Raw genomic sequence first — 10,628 nt, forward strand, 5'->3', positions numbered from 1 at the left:
TGACTCAACAAACATGCATCTGAGGAAGTAGGCTCAAGTCTATGAAAGCTATGAAGCTATCATAGACTTCTTTCTTTCAGCTAGTCTCCAGGGTGCTACAAGATCCTTTTGCCTACTGACACCTAAGGAGAAAGTGTCTTTGATGGATACTTGAACGCAGGGTTTCAAAGTTCTGAGCAGGTCTTATTGCTCCTTCCCAATTACTCTAAAAAGCTTTTAAAAGAATATAAACAAGTTTTCAATGTCTGGAAATACATAGTAATTTTTGATGGAAACTGTCTCTCTCTCTCTCACACACACACACACACACACACACACACCACCCGACATTTGCCTGCCAGGAGATGAGAGCAGGCTGCAGCTACTGACTTGTGATGAAATATAGTCTAGCCATGCACAAAGGCAGGGACATCAGTATGGGGGTGCAAGGAATGGAGACCACACCAAATTCTAAGGGCAGGGTGACATTGCTGCTCCCCAAACATCAGCCTTTGGGGCAGAAATGGGCTTTAAAATACTGAAGAGATGGTGTGAGTGGGGCAATGAGAAAAGGAAGGAGAAGCTCCAGTTTTTTTAAAAAATAAATAAATTTTAACTTTAAAAAAAATAGCATCTTCCCAAATTTTCACTTTAGCCACATGAAACAATGTATATGTAGATACTGTAATTTAAAGATATAATTTTAATAAATAATTTTTCTAGTTGTTTATGTCCCAGCTATTGCTATTACATTCTGGAATATGTAATATGATTTACGAATAAAAAAACATTACTAAGGATTGTGGGTGGTATGGGAGGAGGTCAATGGGGGAGGTCACACCATGAGTATACACGCACTGGGTGATGCCAACCCTAGTGACGCCGCTGCGCAAAGGCATTCTCTTCCTTATAGTCTCCTCTGTATGGCCTTAAAGATTGCTATACCTTTCTTGGCTTTCAAACTGATGCCAGCATCAAAAAAGCAACTCTCTTTAGTGATTTTGTTCCACTGCAAACAAATAAAGGCTCTGACAAATCCTAGTCGAAGAACAAATCTCTCGAGTGTGTACATAGAGAGATGAATTGTGTTGGGTGGTAGAGTAGATTGGATACAAGCCTTGAGCTCAGTTCTATATACCTCAATGTAGATATGTTCCCAGTGTGTGGAATATCAGGCAGATACAAGTAGATACATTCAAGTACCAATCAGATAACAAACAAAAGGGAATAAAAAACCATCAAGGCCTCATCCATGCTTGCCAGCTTTAAAAAACAACAGCATGCACACTACCAGTTCTTTTTCTTTTACAACAGTCAGATAGGCACCTAATATAAGACAAAATACACAGCTTCTGGTTTTTTGTTTTTTGTTTTTATTTATTTGTTTTGTTTTGTTTTTATGAATGACCTAGAGAGCATGTTTATAGTGCAATGTATAATCTCATTAATGGAGTCAAAAGCAGAATGTTTACACCTCCAACTTTGTGGTACAGCAGTGGGATTTTCTACCTCCACTGTACTTAGTTTATGATCATCCTGATATAAATACATCTTTACATTATTCACAGTAGAAACAAACATATGACTTAAGTATTTAGAGATACTATTTCCTCAGAAACTATCGCTCTTCAAGTATACTCTGAATCTTCTCTGTCCTGCTCACATTTCAGGAGTCTTATTATGCTAAGTGTTGCTTAAAATAATACTGTGCCTGTAACAAATATATCTTGTAGACCCTGGTGTACAAGTGTTCTTATTCACACCAGTACATTCCAGACTTGAAAAATATCAGCACATTAAATAGGAAATATTTACAATTAATAAATCATGCTTTGCATGTAAATAGTGTCACTTGGGAATGTGAGCAACTGAAATTTAATAAGCCTACTTCCTTGTCTTTGAAGGGTTTTGCTTGTCCTTCTTGATTTATAGTGGCAACCTAAAGAGCAGCTCCCATCTCCTGGTGCTTGAATTTGGAAAGGGAGAAATAGAGACTTCCTATAAATCACAATTGATTGTGTTAAGATCTATGCTTCTTTTATAATATGCTTTTCTTCAACCCAACCCCCCTGCTATATTGTGCACTAGTGTTCTAGAAAGTAAGCATTAAATCCCACTGATAGAAATATGGCACAGACTACAAACCTGCTGCTGTGATGCATAGGTGAAGTACTGATGCAAGCTTCTCTTTCTAAGCATCATGCATGGTGTGATGCAGTTGAAAACCACTCCACATACTAAAACTTGAAGATTATAATTATAGGGCTTTTTAGACTTTTCAAACTACTTATGAAAGAATAAGCATTAATACCAAAACACCATACCTGCCATATATGTGAAATATATGTGAAAGGCATGGTATGCCTTTTTTTAAAAAAAAAAAAAACTATTTTAATTTTTAAACAATGGCTTGAAAACAAACCTTTGAAACAAATTTGAATGGTGTAACATAGTAATTATGTAACAAAGTAACATAGTAGAGGGTGTTACAGTTTCTCGGAATCAAATTGCTCCATCCTCCTGTAACAACTTGATCCTGAAATCTGATAGAGCTATAGGAAGTATGAGCTGTAGTACACACAGTTGCCTTCCCCCTTCAACCTCTTACTATTAAGGTACAGATAAATTTGTTCCTGGGACATTCAGGACAAAGTTCAGAAATATATTTTAAAATGGTCTGGAAGTGGTTTCGAAACATGTTCTCTGCAGTTCAAGGCATTTGTTTTTTACTGCAGAGAACATGTGTTGAAACCACTTCCTCTGCACACATAAACCACCTATCTTCATCTGCTGTGTGCCTGCTGTGGAAAGACCATTGTTGAATCTATACCAGTGTTACATAAATACTTTTGTACAAAACCTAAATGCTGGTGTCCAAAATATATCCACACTGCAAAATTATATTGCACTCCGAGACAACTTTAACTGTCATGACTCCATGGAACATAGGGCTTGTAGTTTCATGAGGTATTTAGAGTGCTGTAGTCCAGTGCTATTCAAAATGCTGGTCCCTGTATCAATGCTGGTCCATGAAACAAAAGTGTCCACTCTGTGGGGAGTTTTCTGGAAAGAAAGTAATAGTTGTAGTCAATGGCCACAAATATGTCACCCATTCCTGGAACATTGGGGGGGGGGGGGATGCCAATCCCCACATCACATAACCTGTGAAACACTGCTATAGTGTACTCCACTGACTACAGCATTAGATCTCTCTGGCAGAGAATTCTTTCACCATATCACACATCCTAGGATTCCATAGTATGAAGTCATGACACTTACATTGTTATCAGTTCTGTTATGGATAAAGCCTGGGACAAGTAATAGCCACCAGGGCCAGTAGCAGCAATCAACATGGTTGAGGAGTTTCCAAGAGTCCTGTAAGACTTGTAGTGCTATCCTGACCCCAGTGTTCACCCAGGTTAGTCTCTGGGTCAGCACGGGAACAGGCTGGTGTTCACACACCCATCCCCACACCGACCCAGGAGCTGCATGACACTCCTTACCTTTCTGGCAGTGTATCCAACTGAGAAGCCCCCCAGTTGCCCCATCATGTGGGAATGGACTTCCTGGCTGCACCCAAGTGCCTAGGCACCCTGTTTCTATATCAGATGGGGTGACTGGGTGGCTTCTCAGTTGGATCTACCACCAGAAAGGTAAGGAATGGCAAGGGGGCTGACTGAACAGCTGCAGAGTTTCTTAAAACCTCCACAGAAAAGTAGGACTATTTTATCCTGGGGTAAAGGCTTTTCACCTTAGGTCAGGAACTGTACAGACTGCCCCTAAGGGGCAGGCTGCAACCGCCTCTCTCTGCACTGGATCGGGGCTCTTGGACTAATGTCATATTGCACTAAGAGGTAACAAAATAGTGATAGAGTTTGGGAAATGTACCTTTTTGTATAATTCCAAATATCTCCCACCAATTTTTTAAATTATTTATTTATTTGTTTGTTTATAGCACTTATAGAAACTTAGTGCTCATTCCCATTGCAGTTTTCTCTGAAGCAGGATTTGGGGCAAACAACTCTCGTACCCATTTGAACATGCTTCTGATCCTCATTGGATTGATTCCAGGAGGAAAGAGGTGGGGCAAACACAAATAACTCGGGGTTACTTGATACTGGGTTGTTTTGTTGTTGTTGTTGTTTTGGCAGTTCTTTTCACAGGAATTGATCCTGAAGTGAGTCAAATAGGTGGGAACGACAGATTGGAATCGCAGCATTCAGCGGGGAAGAGACAAATGGTAGAGAGGTGTTTACCACCTTCCTCAGTTTATGACATTTCTCCCCCCTCTCAGTGCTGCCTTTGTACTTGTCTTTTTTTAAAAAAAAAAATAACTGAGTACATATTCGATTGAACACTTTTGCAACTCCCAGAAGTCCCCTGTTTCTCTCCCTCCCTGTGCTTCCAGAAATCCCCCATTTGCCTTGCCTTTGCCAGTCCTCCATTTCTCTCCCTCCCTGCTCCCCATTTCTCCCTTCTCTCCAGGCCTTCTTCCCCCTCCTCCATCCCCAACTTGGGGGCTTTCCCTCCCTCCCTCCCCCAGTCCTGCCATCAAATGATTGACACCCGGAGCACAAATAGGAACAAGAATCATGCAAAAAAAAAAAAAAAAAACATGCTTACTCTGGAGTAAGGTAAATCTTGTTTGTAGTGCAGACAAGGGACCTTTTGGAATCGATTTCTGACACGCAGCCAAGCCGGTTCAGAAATTGAGTCATTCCTCCAATGGGAATGAGCCCATAGAGTTGGAAGAGACCACAAGGGCCAGCCTGTCCAAACTCCTGCCATGCAGGAACATACAGTCCATGCTCTCCTGACAGATGGCCATCCAGCCTCTGTTTAAAAACCTCCAAAGAAGGAGATTCCACCACACTATACCCCACCTTCCTCCCAAAATGGTATCCAAGGCAGTTTTACGATAGTGTAAAAAACAAAAACAGTTAAAATATTGATTACAAAAGTTAAAAGAGAATTAAATAGGATATTACTAAAAACGTGGTCAAAACAGTTTAAAAACAATTAAAACATATTTATAAGCATGGCTACATGTAATTAATGGTTTGAGTTTTCTTAAATTTCTTCATATCAAAGTGCCACAGTATTTTACTTAGGGCCACCCTGTTCTACAGTCTGCTGTGCTGTCATGCATCTTTATGCCTTTGCTGTACTTGGCTTCATAATCACAGCATGAACAATTGATCTGTTACCATGTTTAATCACAGTAATTAAAGGCACAGTGCAGCCATCCAAATACGTGCTCCTCTGCACACACAGAGTACTGAGGAGGAAAAAAAGTTGTGTCATAAATACTTCCTTCAGCATACTAAAAAAAACCCTGTGGTTTCTTCAGTTTTTCGAGACTGGGGGCTGAGAGGTCATCGTGGCAATTTGAGAGTATTCTCTTGGGTTCTCTTGCAGAACCTCTAAAATCCCCTTTACCACAAGGTGAAACTGAAATGGCACAAGATTATTAGAATCACAGGCCATAATACATTCCTGCATTCTTTTGTAAGAGCCTGACAGCATAAGCAGCCAGTTGGTTAGCATAGGAGAGACTGGTGAAAATTATGGCTTATTTATGTATTACATTAATAGCCCACCTTTCCTTCAAGGAGTTTGATACAATCTAGTGGCATCACAAGGGTTGGCGTCAGCCTGTGTGGTAACTCACAGTGTCACCCCTTCCAGTGACCTCCTCCCATATACCAAACCATGCAGAATCCTTAGTTATGTTTTTTGTACTAACGTTACTCATTAATCGTAATTCCTGTATGTTACTGAAAGGTAATGGTAACAGTTGTGACATAAACAACTAGCAATATTAAAATTATACCTTTAAATTACAATATCATACCCATAGCCTAAAGGCATTTACATATACATATATGTAGTTTCATGTGGTTGAAGTGAAAATTTGATAAAATGTGGTGTTTTAAAAGATTTTTTAATTATTTTTAATTTGTTTTAAAAATAAAATTTAAAAATGGGGTCTTCTTTCATATCCCACTGAGACTCACCCCATTCATTCCATCCCTTCAGCATTTTAATGGGATACAGGTGAATGCCACGGCCCATTTCTGCCAAAAGGCAGATGTTTGAGCAGTGGTGTCATTCCCTTAGTGTACCTGGTGCAGTCCACACTCTTTGCACCCCCTTAGTGATCCCACTAATACAATCTACATAGTTTTCTCCTCCTTCCACCTGCACTTTATCTTTACAAGAATCTTGTGAAGTACTTGATTCTGACAAAAAGTGATTAGCCCAGTGTCATATAGTTTGGTTTTTTACACTAATACTCCACTTTTTCTTTGGTGAATTGAATGCAGCATAAATAACTGTCCTCCTCACTTGATCCTCACAATATAGGCCAGGCAGAGAGAGAAGATGACTAGGCTAAGGTTGTCCAATGAATTTCATGGTTCGGGTAGAACCTAAATCTGGATTTCGTAAGGTCTGAACCAATATTCTAGTCCAGAAGGGGCAACTATGGGCTTCCAGATGTTTTTGCTCCCATAACCCTTCACTATTAGCTGTCTTGGATAATGCTGATCGGCCTAAAACATCTGGAGACTGATAGTTGCCCACCTCTGCTCTAACCACTACACCACACTGGTTTTGAGTAAATATGTAAGTAGGGCAGGTTGTCCTATTGCCCTTTACAGGGACTCTTTCAGCAGATTCTTTGCTAAGCTTTTGACCAGGCCATCTGCAACAAATTATAACAATAAAACAGAGGCAGAATTCTGAGTGGATGGCTTAATGGAGTGTGCTATTGCAAAGTAAAGGGAGTGGGTGCACTTTTACATGTTCTTCCACATTAAAAAACAAACATCACATTCCACAAATGAAAATCTAGCATATCAGGGACAAAGGTCCCAGCCCAGTTCTTTCCCTGTTCATATTTTATGGGGCTTTGATGGGTTGAGAGGCAATACATAAATGCTATAAATTAAATTAAATTAAATATTTACTGGATGCTTTTTTAATTTGCATGGAGTTTTATAGTATACAAAAATGCCCCCCACCCTGGCATTTGGAAGAAAGGAAGCCCATTCTAGCTTGTCTGTATGTGACCACTTCATTTTGGTGTGTGTAGACTAACCTTCAGAAAGTATGAGGTCATTAGTGAGTTTTCCCATCTTCATATTTTGCAAATGGATATAATTTATGGGTACTAAGTATGACTAGTTATCCTTAATCCTCAAACACAGTCTAAATGAAGTGTGCTATGCATAAATGATTTCAACATTGCTTTAAAAATTAAACCGCATTGATTCTGCTTAATGAAATGCCCAATGCCCTCACACAGAAGTTAGTACTCTGTGGTGTGTCCAAAATTCCTGAAAGTGAAGCCTTATATCAACACTTCAGAAAATTCTGCTTTCAGCCACCCTACTGTTCATAAATGCGATCGTTGGATAGCCATGGGGCTACTTCCCCTTCTTTTAATCTTCTCTTGTCTCCAGAGCTTTGACAAATTGCCCTGTTAGCAACAGAAATCAATTGGTTGTTTGGTGATTACCATAAGTAAAAAGTTAGCAGCAAGCACTTGTGGCAGCTGTCACGCTTACACAGCTTTCAACTCATGCTGGGCAAATATTACACTCTTAAAAAACAAGAAACCTCAAAGTTCTTATCTTAATGTTTAAACAGTATAGAAACAGTATTAGCATTTCTGGCATTTGGTCCATGGGCTGTTGACTTTTCAAATGATGTCACCTTTCAACATGTAAGCCTTGGTATCCTTGAAAAATATACTGATGTTAATCATGGTCTGGCTCTCATCAAACAAATTCCACAGACCACATATACTAAGAAGTGCCAATTTCAAAAGGGTAATTCCAAAGAAAATCCACTCTAAGTAATACAGATTATTAAAGTTACTCGGGGTGGGTGGGTGGGTGGAGAGGGAAATCCATGACTTCATTGATGCATGTAATCCACCAATGAGGGCCACAACTATTTCACCTACCCTCATAATGTTCATTTCTGTGGCCAGTTTGACAGCTGGTAGCCATCTTTTTGCTGTATGTGTGTGAGAATGTGTGTATGTAGTCTTTGTTCAGTTTGTCACTGTCAAGTAGCTTTCTATAAGCGCTGACATTCTTTACTGTGTTCTATAATAACTCCGGAAACCTGAAATGGAATTGACATGTTACAGACAAAGGACTGGGACAATTGTAAGATTAATGGGGATGTGGGGCATTAAAGCAAGGCTCTGATGAGTAAAAGTATTAAAGAACAGTTGTCTTAAAGAATTAACAATAATAACAAGAAAAACACATTAGAGTAAAATGTAATTTGTTTGATGTTCTTATTCAAAGTAGTTCTATATGAAGTATTTGGGGTTGTTATTCCTTGCATTTATTTGATGAAAGTGAAATGGTTGAGAAAAATATTCAAATCAGAAATACTTTAATTATTTGAATAATTTTACTAATCTGCAGTTACTAGCTGCAATATTTTATAGTATGAAGAGATAGAAAATGCTCTCAAGAACAACTAAACTTTGCTGCTCACAAGATACACAAGAACATTTTTCTGTGATTGTCTAGTTGTGTCTGACTGTAGGGGGTGGTGCTCATCTCTGTTACTAAGACAAGGGAGCCAGCGTTGTCTAATATGACTCCATCGTCATGTGGCCAGCATGACTATATGCCAAAGCACATAGAAGACTGTTACCTTCCACTGAAGTGGTACCTATTTATCTACTTGCATTTTTACACGCTTTCAAACTTTTGTGGAAAGGCAACAATGTTCTTTTTCTTAACAAAAAACCTGTAACTGGATGACAAATGTTAATCACTAGAATTCAAATAGGGGAGATGTTTCTTTTGCTGTCATTCTTGATGATTATAGCTAGACGGATGAGGTATGTTCTCACTCAGAAAAAGTTAGAAAACATTATGAAGTCAAAGGCTTTCATGGCCGGCATCCATAGTTTTTTCTGGGTTTTTCGGGCTATGTGGCCATGTTCTATAAGAGTTTATTCCTGACGTTTCGCCAGCATCTGTGGATGGCATCTTCAGAGAATGCTAACCTGGAAGAGAGTGGTGTATATATATATACTGTGGCGGGATACTTACCGCCATTTAGTACGTATAGAATACGTACTAGGGTTAGGAAGGGGCGGTGCTTCCGCACCCCCCTAACCCTAGTACGTATCCTATACGTACAAGATGGCGGCGCCCCTTCCACATGGGCGCCGCCATCTTTGCGTATCGGACGCTGAGCGTCCGTACGCGTCGCGCCGCTTGTGACGTAGCGAGCGCGCCCCTGGCGCCTCGCTACGTCGCAAACGTGACGGTAAAAGAAGCTCCATTTTGGAGCTTCTTTTTCGGTCCGCGCGGGAGTCGGGCCGTCTGAAGGCTCCGGCTCCCCCGCGGACCTACTGGCGGCGGCGGCAGACCGCCGCAAAGCGGCGGTCTGCACCCCGCCTATGTGACTCTGGATGAGGAGGAGTGATTCCCATGTTAATCTGTGTATTGTTCTGTTGTTGATGGCCTCCTCAGGGTAGGAGGATATGCAAAGAGTGGTTTCTCATTTGCATTTGCTGAGTCCTGGTTTTGGTGTCCTTCAGGACTGGTAGCCAAACTTTATTTACTTTGAGGGTTTCTTCTTTCCTGTTGAAGTTGTCCAAGTGTTTGTGGATTTCAGTGGCTTCCCTGTGCGATCTGACCTGATAATTGTTGGTATGGTCCAGAACAACCTCCAAATGGTTTATAAACCAACCAAGAAAATCCAGCAAATTCTACGCTCAGCAAAGGACAAGAGAGACCCTCTCACAGCTGCAGGAGTTTACTGCATACCATGCAGCTGCGGACAAGTGTATGTAGAGACCACCAAACACAGCTTCCAAACACGAATCAGGGAACATGAAAAACACTGTAGATTGGGTCAGCCGGAAAAATCAGCAGTAGCAGAACACATTACAAACCATCCTGGGCACAAAATGCTGTTTGAAAACACTGAAATTTTGGACCATGCCAACAACTATCAGGTCAGAATCTTCTTTTGCATATCCTCCTACCCTGATTAACATGGGAATCACTCCTCCTCACCCAGGGTCACACAGTGTGTGTATGTGTGTGTGTGTGTGTGTGTGTGTGTACACACACACACATACCCTCTCTTTTCCAGGTTAGCATTCTCTGAAGATGCCAGCCACAGATGCTGGTGAAACATCAGGAATAAACTCTTATAGAACATGGCCACATAGCCCGAAAAACACACAAAAAACTATGGATGCCAGCCATGAAACTTTGAAAACATTATGGTAGTTTATTGAATATGATCTGTGATTGTATGCCCTGACCTTGAACATTTTGGACAGAGCATGTTTTGACATTCATCTCTGCAGTTCCTAATTTCCTTTACAGTAGGTGGGAAAACCAAGAAAAGTTTGAATCTGTTACGCAGCTGTTCTAACTTGCATGAAAGATCACAGTGTCTTCTATTGTATTTTCAGGGCAGATGGAGACTGTGAATATGACTTTGTCATAAGGAACCATAATGAGGGCAGCTTGCCAGGTTGCTTATAAAAGATACAGGTGAGTTTCTTATTCTGTTAGAAGGTGTTAAGAAGCTCAAAGTGTAGCCTAGTCCTGACAAATAATCATATAAATCACTTTGCAGTATGAGCAGGTGTA

Source organism: Sceloporus occidentalis, unplaced genomic scaffold, assembly GCF_023333645.1.
Source record: "Sceloporus occidentalis isolate IW3139 unplaced genomic scaffold, rSceOcc1.0.p SCAF_4, whole genome shotgun sequence".
In the NCBI taxonomy this organism is placed as follows: Eukaryota; Metazoa; Chordata; class Lepidosauria; order Squamata; family Phrynosomatidae; genus Sceloporus; species Sceloporus occidentalis.